Here is a 13,145-nt window from a genome sequence, read left to right on the forward strand (position 1 = left end):
GCAGGCACCTATGCATGGACAGAGGAATAACACATCTTTGTAGGAGGTGGGGGTGTCCTATCCGTAGCTGGTATTTTACCAAAGTCAGACGGGGGATATATTTGTACCATACCCAGTGTTTGAGTTTTGAGGAATAAAATTAGAAACCTTTCTCACATCTTTCCTAAGCAGAAGAACATCAGCCTCTTTCTTTCTCCTGACAACTTCCTTGACTACTTGCTGGTCAGACTGGTGGGAAAATGACCAGCAGGTGGCGCTGTTGTAACAAAATTCATTCATAGTAACAGTACATGTATCCCTTAATATTAAGGAATTAAAATAGCAAAACTCCTTAGACCATTTACCAGTATCATCAAAATTTTATTAAAAAAAATTCAACTTTAAAATCGCAAAGTCTTTATTAAGAAATAAGTTACCAAAACTCTGCTTGCTCCTCTTCAGAAAAGGCGATCGCGATCCATTGTGCGACGCTCTATTTCTCCTCCCTGCCTTCCTTATAGGAGATAGCCAGGGAGAAGAAATCGAGTGGCGCATGATGGATCGTCGCCCAGTCTGAAGAGGAGGTTTTTGGTTTTTTTTTTTTCAAAATGTATACAATTTTTAAAAAAAAATATTTGATGTTACAGGTCCTTTAACTGTCCGTACAGTGACATCTTCTGGCCACTCTGTGCAGTGCAGGTACAATCGTTGATAAAAGTGATGTTGCCGTTGTCTGTAGAGTGGAAAATTCTCAAATTTTATAAAACCACAGCCTTTATTTGTCAAAGGGGAGGGTTTTTTCTTTTGTTTTGTTTTTTAACTATTTTAGATAACTTAGTCAGGGCCTGGAAATGAATTATTTCAATGAGGCTGAAGAGGCAGTAGGTACAAGGGGTGACTGTACTGAGACACTGAACATCTGTAAATTAAAGCTCAGAGGAGAACTAATTAAGCTGGAGATGTTGTATTTTCTACACAGAACTGACTGTACCGGCCCAGAAGATCAGCAGCCCCACATCAATAATGATCGACCTTCAGCGTTATCCCCAGCAGTTTCCCGTCTTGTTGGGTCGTCTTGTGAGTCAGTGACTCTGCACATGCTCAGTGGGCTCTGGGCGGCTGCTGAGAAGCTTAACTTAAGGGGTCATGGGAAATGATCAAACTATTGGCAGAAAGTGAGGTCACATCTGTCGTAGAAGTTGCTGCTACAGGCAGTGCTGGAATTGGGGTGGGATGGCGGCATCCCGCTACTTCTTTTTCTTCTGTAATTTCCATCCCCTCAGGTGGGATGCCACATTTTAGAATACTGGAGCGGCCGGATGGAGCTTTTTCCCCCCCCCCCCCCCCAAGAAGCTCCGTCTATGGTGGCTATTTTGGGACATCATCAGCCGTCAGGAGAAATCACTGTAGACTGTCTCCCCTGGCAACAGAATGGCTAAGGAGTGAGGGTCTTGGCTCCTGTTTCTGTCTTGGGGGAGGTTACTATTGGGGTTGCCGCGGGATCCGGTTTGGGGGTAACTGGCCCCTCCCAGCCACAAAACCAGCCATGGGCCCGGAGTCAGAGAAGGCAGTGGTCGGTGAGGGGACTCCGAGGGCTTTGTGGGCACTGGTAGAGGCCACTTGGCCAGATCTAGAGGGTAGGGTTGGTTTTCATGGCCGGGCACAGACACAAGGTGGGAGAGGAAAGGTGCCCCTATGCCACCCTTTGAGTTCTGAGGGATTTATACATGAAATCCTGATTTACCTGATTTAATTCCTGACTTAATGGAGGTGTGGCTGCTTGACCTTTTGGTGGGTGTGTCTTTCTCCTGTGGGTGGGGCTTCACATTCCTCACACACTATTGGGAGAGGGTCTCTGAGCTCAGGTAAGTGACAGCAGCGAGTACTGGGGATCAGCAGAAAAGAAGATGGGGAGACACTGGTCCCTAAGAGACACAGATCTTTACTGCTAAAGGGCTGTGGGGACATTAGGCTGGTACAGAAGCACAAAACATCATGTACAACATTAGCACCAACCTTCCTAAATCTTCTACAGTTACATATTTAAATTGTGTTCAACCCCTTCTAATGAAAACCCAGCCCCATACTCACACCCCTCCCTACTGTCACATAAATTCTATATACCCATATCTATACTAACTATAGAGTTTAGTATCACAATAGCCTTTGTATTATGTCTGTCCAAGAAATCATCCAAGTCCCTCTTATAGTCATTAACTGAATCATCACCCGGCAGTGCATTCCCCAACCTCACTGTCCTCACTGTGATGAACCCCCTACTCTGTTCCTTTAAATGAAACTTCTTTTCCTCTAGTCTGAAGGGGAGGCCTCTGGTACGTGATTCTCTTTATGGGTAAAAAGGTCCCCTGCCATTTGTCTATAATGTCCTCTAATGTACTTGTAAAGTCTAATCATGTCCCCTCACAAGCGCCTTTTTTCCCCCAGAGAAAACAACCCCAACCTTGTCAGTCTCCCCTCATAATTTAACTCTTCCCTCCCTCTAACCAGTTTAGTTGCACTTAGTCTCTGCACTCTCTCCAGCTCATTTATATCCCTCTTAAGGACTGGAGTCCAAAACTGCCCCCATACTCCAGATGAGGCCTCACCAGGGACCTATAAAGAGGCATAATTATGTTTCATCCCTTGAGTTAATGCCCTTTTTTATGCAAGACAGAACTTTATTTGCTTTAGTAGCCACAGAATGACACTGCCCAGAATTAGACAACTTGTTATCTACAAAGACCCCAAGATTCTTCTCATTTAAGGAAACTCCCAACACACTGCCATTTAGTGTAGAACTTGCATTTATATTATTTTTGCCAAAGTGCATAACCTGCATTTATCAACATTGAACCTCATTTTCCAGTTTGCTGCCCAGTTTTCCAGTTTAGACAAATCACTGTGCAAAGTGGCAGCATCCTGCATGGAACCTATAGTTCTGCACAATTTAGTCTCATCTGCACAAATAGAAACAGTACTTTCAATGGCCACCTCCAGGTCATTAATAAACAAGTTGAAAAGCAAGGGACCTAGTACAGAGCCCTGCGGTACTCCACTAACAACACTGGTCCAATTAGAAAATGTTCCATTTAGCACCACTCTTTGTAGTCTATCTTTTAGCCAGTTCTCTATCCAGGTACAAATACTATGTTCCAGGCCAACATTCCTTCATTTAACCAGTAACCTTCTGTGTGGCACTGTATCAAATGCTTTAGCAAAGTCTAAGTAAATCACATCCACTGCCATCCCAGAATAAAGGTCCCTGCTCACCTTCTCATAAAAAGAAATTAAGTTAGTCTGGCAAGATCTATTATGCATAAAACCACGCTGGCACAAACTCATAGTATTATGATTTGCTATGAAGTCCAGTATCTTATCCTTTATTAACCCTTCGAAAAGCTTTCCTACCACTGACGTCAGACTAACTGGCCTATAGTTTTGAGGTTGAGAACGGGATCCTTTTTTGAATAGAGGCACCACATTAGCAATTAGCCAGTCTCTCGGCACTATGCCAGATCTCAATGAATCCTGAAAAATGAAGTAAAGAGGTTTGGCAATCACAGAGCTAAGCTCGCTAATTACCCTGGGATGAATACCATCTGGCCCCGGACCTTTGTTTATCTTAACATGTTCAAGTCTCTTTTGAATTTCCTCATGCAATAGATAAGAAGTCAGCACTCACCGAGTTCGTGTGCCAATCAGGTGCAAGTCTCAGGCAGCCACTTCAAGCCGAAATTTTGCAACTTTTGTATATAGACGGTACCATCCTAAGTAATTTTTCTTAAAAAGCCTTTATTTAAAGGGCTTCATCTCAGACAGAAATACAGCTCAGCAACGTTTCAGGCTTACACCAGCCTTTCCTCAAGCTACTGATTGCACTTAAGTGACCACATTTTATACAATTTGGTATAGCGCCATCTATTGGCTACTTAATACTTAAATACAAACAGGTGAAGTTCCTTCTAATACATCAGTCGCAATGTTACAAAATGACATTATATACATTTCGACATCTTATCATTGTTCTCTTCCTTTATGTAGTGGATGTCCATGCTTCCTACACCAGTCCAGTATTTTAATGTCTGAAAAATATAAAAACAATTTAAAATCTATTACAAGGAAATTTACCGAAAGATTTTGTGTAATTCATATTCCCTATTCAAACCTGATGGTGAAAGGGTCCCCAATAATCTTATCCACCGCGTCTCTTTTTTTTACCAACTCTTTAACTCTATCACCTCGGCGGTGCATCTTAGGGACTCCATCTACAACTTGAAATTTCAATTGGTGGATACCGTGTCCCTTTTCCAAAAAATACCGGTAGTTTTCCCCACATATGTGAATATCTATAGGAATAATTTTGAGACCACTTATGTATATACCAACAAATTATTTGAGGAATATGGCTGGCATTGGGTACGTTTTATCGATGATATTTTCTCCTAGTCAGCTTGGGGGACACAGGGACCATGGGTATAGCTAGTACCACTAGGAGGCAGGACACAACCCTAAAACAAAACTGACTCCTCCTTCACTGGCTATACCCCCAGTAGGCGGAGCTTAGGTCAGTTTGAGTTGTGTCCTCAGGAGGTTAGGACGTTTTTTATTTTTTGCTCATACTTCTATGTCAGCTATGCTAACACCAGGGGCAATGCGGACCCTTTACACTGCGTAAAGGCTCTAATGTCATCCCCCCACGTGGGAGCCTGTCTCCGGGGTCACCTTGTGCTCTGGCACAGACCATCCAGCTCTACTGATGTCTCCCTTTCCTTGCAGGAGGAGCAAGCTGGCCGGCAGACAAGGAGAGTACTGGATGCCGTGGGCTTGAGGTAAGTCTGAATCCTCAGCCCCTATCCCTCCCATACCTGACAGGGCGCCAGTTTCTTCCCTATTCCCCTACAAGTCTATTAGGGCTGGGACTTATTCAGGGGGCGCTCAGGCAGAGCGCTCTATGGGCGCTGAACTTCTGTCATTCCCCAGGGGTGTGTGTGTGTACTACACGCAGCGGGTATGTCAGGCCGTAGGGTAGCGCCGCCATTACTACAATTGTACGGAGCGGCGCTTCCCTTCTTTCTTCCTTGGCGGTTTTTTCCCTGCGCTGCGCACACGCGCGCATGCGCAGCTCTGCCAATGACACCATACGCGTCTCCTCCCCTCAGTGCGTGCCGCCATCTTGCAGCATAGGAGCGCACTGTGCAGATTCGCGCGCTTCCTCTTCTCTCACACAAGGGCTGCACGCAGGGGCACAGGGACCTCCACAGTACTCTCTGCCTTACCCGACCAGGCTACTCCTCCTTCCCTGCCTATACCTCGCAGGTTAGTGTGTAGCTCATAGATTGGGGGTGAGTAAGGTTTTTTTTTTTTTTTTTTTTACTTGAACCAAAGTTCAACTACCTCTGACGCTTCCTAGCCATTATCATGTCTGAGGGGCCAAGTGAGGGCCTTTTTACCAGGGCAGCACCCAATGCTTCTGTTACTTATTTGGCCTGTGCCAAATGCTGCAAACGTTTGCCACGGGGCCACAAGGACCCCTTATGTACAAAATGTAAGCCTCAGGTTACTGAACCCTCAGTTCTTACTCCACCTCAGGGGAATCAGTCTCAACAAGGTGAATCCCCAGCCTCCAGCAGACATGCTTCCCCGATCAGAGGACCTTCTACTCCAGAATGGGCTTCTCAATTGGCCACCGGAATTCCAAAATTGGCTCAGTCACTAGATAAACTACTTTCCCGTCTAGATAACCCTAGGCATAGACCTTCCAAACGTAGAGCCCCTTCTCCATCCGATGAAGACAGCGATTCTCCTCCCAGACATCAGTCTCCCTTTCCACCAGACTCTGAGGATGAGGACCGTTCGGATGGGGAACTTTCTTGTGGTTCCGGCCATGATGCGGAGGATTCACATAAATTTTCCTCAGAATCCGTGGATTCCTTGATTTCCTCTGTATTGGAAACTCTTAACCTCCAAGAAACGGAGGCCACAGCTGAATCCTCAAAGGCTCTTTTTAAAAGACACAGTAAAACATCACCTGTTTTTCCCTCTCATTCTCAGCTTGACCAGCTTATTCAACACGAATGGGACAAACCAGAGAGACGCTTCCAAGCAAACCGACGTTTCCTTAAGCAATATCCTTTCCCGGCTGATATCACTGACAAGTGGTCGTCCCCGCCATCAGTCGATGCTCCTGTGTCTCGACTTTCCAAAAATACGGCACTGCCAGTCCCTGACGCTTCGTCTTTCAAGGACTCTATGGACAAGAAATTAGAGAGTTTGCTACGTTCTGTTTTCTCTGCTTCGGGTTCATCCCTTCGTCCAGTCATTGCCATGGCGTGGGTCAGCAGGGCCATACAATCCTGGTCCGATACACTCATCGCTGCCATAGCGGAGGGAGCTCCGCGTCACGAACTGTCTCAATTAGCCTCACAAATTAAGGAAGCGAACGACTACTTATGCGAAGCTTCACTAGACGCAACACAGGTCATCAGCAGGTCATCAGCTCTTGCAGTTGCTGCACGAAGATCCCTCTGGATGAAATTATGGTCCGCCGACCTTTCCTCCAAAAAGTCTCTTACCTCCATCCCCTTCAAGGGTAAGCTTCTCTTCGGACCTGACCTCGATAAGATCATTAGCCAAGCTACCGGAGGTAAGAGCACTCTGCTACCACAACCAAAGGCTCGTCCCACCTTTCGTAGAGGAAAGTTTTTTCGTGTCCCCCACTCCAAGGGATCGAGGTCTTCTCCTCCACGAACATCATTCACGAACAAGGGTCGGTTTGGGAACAAGCAACGACCTTCCTGGCAAAACCGGAAGCACACCTTTAAGTCCACAGACAAGACTACCTCAGCATGACGCTATGTCCCTGAGTACTACGCCAGTGGGGGGGAGGTTAAGACTTTTTTCAGAAACGTGGGTTACTATCACCCAAGACTCATGGATTCAAGAGGTCGTCACCAGAGGTTACCACCTAGAGTTTTCTTCTCCTCCCCCTCCACGGTTCTTCATGTCACGCCTTCCGCAGGAGCCAAACAAACGATTAGCCTTCCAGAATGTGATTGCCAGTCTTCTTCTCGCAGAAGTTATTATTCCCGTACCTCCTGCGGAGCAATTCAAGGGATACTACTCAAATCTTTTCGTAGTCCCCAAAAAGGACGGATCTGTTCGACCTATCCTGGACTTAAAAGAGCTAAACAAATTTATCCGTCCTCGCAAGTTCAAGATGGAATCCCTGCGGTCTGTCATCGCAGCGATGTCACCAGGCCAATTCCTCATGTCTCTCGACATAAAGGACGCTTACCTACACGTGCCCATTTTCCCTCCGCATCAGAAATTCTTGCGGTTTGCTTTCAAAAATCGTCATTTCCAATTCACGAGTCTGCCCTTCGGCCTCACGTCGGCTCCCCGAGTCTTCACCAAAATTATGGCGGCAGCCACGGCAGAGCTTCGCAGCGAAGGGATAAACATCACTCCCTACCTGGACGACCTGCTGATCAAGGCACCTTCCCTTCAAGAGGCTCAACAATCTCTTCGGACCTCCATCATCAAGCTGCAGGACCTGGGCTGGGTTCTAAACCTCACCAAGTCTTCACTAGTACCCAGCCACTCCATGATTTTTCTGGGTATGACGTTCAACACTCAATCACAAACGATCTCTCTTCCAATGGAGTAAGCTGGTGACGACACTACTCCAAAAGCCACGTCACACAGCGAGATTCTGCATGAAGGTTCTGGGAGTCATGGTATCCTTGATCGAAGCAGTGCCATTTGCTCAATTCCACCTCAGGGAACTTCAGTGGAACATTCTCTAATCCTGGAAATGAAAATCGCTTCTACAGGAGATTCAACTTTCTCAGCTGACGAGATCCTCTCTCCTCTGGTGGTTACAGATCCCACATCTCACCAAGGGGAAACGTCTAGGGGAACCCTGCTGGCGCATTCTGACAACGGATGCGAGTCTCTTCGGCTGGGGAGCAGTTCTCAAGGGCCAGTCTGCCCAGGGACGGTGGTCGCAATCCGAACGCCGGTTGCAGATCAACCTGCTCGAGATTCGTGCCATACGGCTGGGTCTCCTCCACTGGCAACACGTCCTCAAAGGCCAAGCGGTGAAGGTTCAGTCCGACAACTCAACGGCTGTGGCCTACATCAACCACCAGGGCGGTACAAGAAGCAGGGGAGCGCTCAACGAGATAAAGCTGATCTTTCGGTGGGCCGAAGCTCAACAAGTTCACTTGTCGGCCATCTACATCCCGGGGTTGCTGAATTGGGAAGCGGACTTTCTCAGCCGTCAGTCCCTAGACCCGGGCGAGTGGTCCCTAAACGACGACGTCTTCCAGGAGTTAACGCTAAAGTGGGGCGTCCCAGAAGTAGACCTCATGGCGACCAGGCACAACCGGAAGGTTCCGCAGTTCCTGGCTCGCTACCGAGATCCCCTGGCTCACAACGTCGATGCCATAACGGCTCCCTGGCCCTTTCGGCTGGCGTACGCCTTTCCACCTCTGCCACTCATCCCCAGAACCATCAGAAAGCTTCAAAGAGAAAGGACCACCCTCATTCTGATTGCTCCACGGTGGCCCAGACGGGCTTGGTTCTCGGATCTCCTCAATCTATCCGTGGCAGAACCGTGGACCTTACCATCACTTCCAGACCTTCTCACCCAGGGACCGATCCGGCACCCAAACCTAAGCAACCTCTCCTTAACGGCATGGCTCTTGAGACCAAGATCCTAACCCAAAAGGGTTTTTCTGCAGCGGTTGCACACACTATGTGTGCAGCACGGAAACCGATTTCAGCCAAGGCGTATTATAGGGTTTGGTCCACCTACCGCCAGTGGTGCTCTAAATCCAAGGTGACGTTCCGGACCTTATCCATACCGCACATCCTGGAGTTCCTGCAAGACGGTCTCTCCATGGGCCTGTCCTTGGGGTCTCTGAAATCCCAGGTCTCTGCCCTTTCGGTTCTCTTCCAGAAACGGCTCGCTCTCCTTCCAGACGTCAAGACCTTCATGCAGGGAGTAGCTCATGTCGCTCCGCCAGTTCGCGCACCAGTTCCTGTGTGGGATCTGACCTTGGTTTTACATGCTCTTCAACTGCCTCCATTCGAACCACTCGCTTCTGTGCCTCTCCAGTGGCTCACCTGGAAGGTCGTTTTTCTACTGGCCATCGCCTCTGCGAGACGTGTCTCTGAACTCAGTGCACTATCCTGTACAGCTCCTTACCTCATCTTCCATCATGACAGGGCTGTTCTTCGGACTATTCCATCCTTCCTACCGAAGGTCGTCTCGGAATTTCACCTTAATCAGGAAATTGTCCTGCCGTCTTTTTGTCCTGCTCCAGCGAACCCTAAGGAACGAGCCTTGCACACCCTTGATCCTGTGAGAGCCCTAAAGTTCTACCTGCACAGGGTTCAGGACATCCGGAAGTGTGATGCGCTGCTGGTGATCCCTTCGGGACCCCGCCAGGGTACTCCCGCTACCAAACAGATCATTTCCAGATGGGTCAAACAAGCTATCCAACGGGCTTACACGGCAAAGGGGAAGGATCCCCCACACAGAGTCACTGCTCATTCCACCAGGGGTGTGAGTACCTCCTGGGCGTTCCGTAACCAAGTTTCGGCTGAGCAGCTGTGCAAGGCAGCTACATGGACTTCTGTCCATTCATTTTCCAAATTTTACCACTTTGATACCTTTGCGGCATCTGACACTCGCTTCGGCAGACGGGTGCTGCAGGCCGCGGTGGTTTCTTCTTAGGCCTCTTATCCCACCCGGTTCTGGGGACAGCTTTGGTACGTCCCATGGTCCCTGTCTCCCCCAAGCTGACTAGGAGAAAAGGAGATTTTGTTTACTCACCGTTAAATCTCTTTCTCTTCAGTCGCTTGGGGGACACAGGGCTTCCCTCCCTGGTTTGAGGCCTTCACTTCCGTCAGATGTTTTCTGGTTAATAAGTGTTATAATTGTTTTGATTGTTTATTCCAAAATTGGTTTTATTATTCCTGTTGACTTTGGTACAAACTGACCTAAGCTCCGCCTACTGGGGGTATAGCCAGTGAAGGAGGAGTCAGTTTTGTTTTAGGGTTGTGTCCTGCCTCCTAGTGGTACTAGCTATACCCATGGTCCCTGTGTCCCCCAAGCGACTGAAGAGAAAGAGATTTAACGGTGAGTAAACAAAATCTCCTTTTCGCATTATGGACGGGGCCACGTTGGGCACTTGATACATTTTTGCAATATTTGAACTCAGCTTCCCCTAATATCAGGTTTACTATGAATGTTAGTGGTGATAGCCTTTCTTTCTTAGACTATGATAACCCTGAGAGAAGGGGTACTGTGGCCGGATCTATACACTAAACCAACTGTTCCATTTTGACTCTTTTCATCCTTCCCATGTGAAGAAGGCTTTACCTAAATCACAATTTACAAGGGTGCAGCGCATCGTATCCGACCATGAGACTCTACAAGGGAGGCTAGACGAAATGTCTGTGAAGTTCCAGGAGAGAGGCTATCCCCCAACGTTATTAAAGGAACAGTAACACCAAAAAATGTAAGTGTTTTAAAGTAATGAAAATATTGTGTACTGTTGCCCTGCACTGGTAAAACTGATCTGTTTGCTTCAGAAACAATACTATAGTTTATATAAACAAGCTGCTGTGTAGCCATGGGGGCAGCCATTCAAGCACAGGATACACAGTAGATAACAGATAAGTACTACTATAGTTTATATAAACAAGCTGCTGTGTAGCCATGGGGGCAGCCATTCAAGCACAGGATACACAGTAGATAACAGATAAGTACTACTATAGTTTATATAAACAAGCTGCTGTGTAGCCATGGGGGCAGCCATTCAAGCACAGGATACACAGTAGATAACAGATAAGTACTACTATAGTTTATATAAACAAGCTGCTGTGTAGCCATGGGGGCAGCCATTCAAGCACAGGATACACAGTAGATAACAGATAAGTACTACTATAGTTTATATAAACAAGCTGCTGTGTAGCCATGGGGGCAGCCATTCAAGCACAGGATACACAGCAGATAACAGATAAGTACTACTATAGTTTATATAAACAAGCTGCTGTGTAGCCATGGGGGCAGCCATTCAAGCACAGGATACACAGTAGATAACAGATAAGTACTACTATAGTTTATATAAACAAGCTGCTGTGTAGCAATGGCGGAAATTGAAAAAAGGCTACATGGCACTGGTTAACTAATGGATAACAGATAACACCATTAGACAGACAGAGCAGGGGCGTAACTATAGAGGAAGCAGACCCTGCGCTTGCAGGGGGGCCCAGGAGGTATAGGGGCCCCACGAGGCCCTAATTCATATACAGTTTCAATAAATATTGGTAAAACAAGTCAACTGCTAAAAATTTTGGGGCCTGAAAATAATTTGCTGTGGGGGCCCAGTAGTATCTAGTTACGCCACTGAGACAGAGCTTATCTGCTATCTGCTGTGTAACCTGAGCCTTTTCTCCTTTGAATAGCTGCCCCCATGGCTACACAGCAGCTTGTTTATATAAACTATAGTAGTACTTATCTGTTATCTACTGTGTATCCTGTGCTTGAATGGCTGCCCCCATGGCTACACAGCAGCTTGTTTATATAAACTATAGTAGTTGGAGAGCAACTACTGGTTGGGGATCACTGTATTAGAAGGAACTTCACCTGTTTGTATTTAAGTATTAAGTAGCCAATAGATGGCGCTATACCAAATTGTATAAAATGTGGTCACTTATGTGCAATCAGTATCTTGAGGAAAGGCTGGTGTAAGCCTGAATCGTTGCTGAGCTGTATTTCTGTCTGAGATGAAGCCCTTTAAATAAAGGCTTTTTAAGAAAAATTACTTTGGATGGTGCCGTCTATATACAAAAGAATTTCCTCATGCATCATTAGTTGTATTACTAGAATTGGGACTATTCAGAAGGGATAATTAACTGGTTCCTTAACAGTTCAGAATCTCCACTTTTATTCTGCTCAGTCTTCCTGTTCCACTCCAGGACTCCATGTCTGTTATTCAGGACTCCTGCACTCACTCGGCCCCAGAAGAGCAGAATATGGGGGTGCTACAATGGTGAAACCCTGAAGGTAAGTGAATGAGTATTGGGTTATATCTCATTATGGGAAACCAGACATTAGCCTTAAATACCAACCACCCAGTTTGTTTCAGAGTGCGGCGACTCCATGTTTTCTGTGCTCTCTGCTGCCCCTTGTGGCCTGGGCACATGAACACTATAGTTACTGGAAGCACAGGAATAGTGCAACTACACTGCTCTACTTGCATATACCCTGGGTACATTTCTTTCTATTCCTGCCTGGGCTAATACATTAGTGACTATAATTTTTGAATTATTTGTCTTCTCTTTCCAGCTTCCAAATGAGGGTCACTGACCCCATCTAAAAAACAAATGCTCTGTAAGGCTACAAATGTATTGTTACTGCTACTTTTTATTCCTCATATTTCTATTCAGGCCTCTCCTATTCATATTCCAGTCTTTTATTCAAATCAGTGCATGGTTGCTAGGTAACGTGGACCCTAGCAACCAGATTGGTGACATTACAAACGGGGGAGCTGCTGAATAAAAAGCTAAATAACTCAAAAACAACAAATGAACAATAAAAAAATGAAAACCAATTGCAAATTGTCTCAGAATATCCCTCTCTACATCATACTAACAGTTAATTTAAAGGTGAACAACCCCTTCCATGTGTGTAGTTAATATGCAAGTTCTCCGGGCAGCACAGGGTTATTAGAGAAGGGCAATGGGTTATCAGTGTTACCAACCCCAGGTTAATAGCAGAGCCCTGAGCTCCATCAATAAATTGGGGATTTATTCTATGGCAGGGCTAATGGATGGGCCCAAATCTGTCAGGAGTCTGAATCTGTTCTACGAAACTCCTTAACGAGAGCTCCTGATTGGCCGACAGAGCCTTGGAGAGGAAGTGTGGAATGATCCTCCAGGAAGCAGTTAATTACTTTCGAATTGGGAAACCAGCGACCCAATCAGAGAGAGAAATTGTAATTACTCAGCAGGCTCCTTATCAGTGGGCGGAGGAACGAGGATAAATATACAGTTTTTATTCAAGGTTAATGCAAAATTGGTTGTTTTTTTTTTCTTTTACAAGTTTAGAAGAGAAACCAGATGGACATTCACATAAAGGAGATGTCGCCGAC

Source organism: Xenopus laevis, chromosome 7L, assembly GCF_017654675.1.
Source record: "Xenopus laevis strain J_2021 chromosome 7L, Xenopus_laevis_v10.1, whole genome shotgun sequence".
Lineage (NCBI taxonomy): Eukaryota > Metazoa > Chordata > Amphibia > Anura > Pipidae > Xenopus > Xenopus laevis.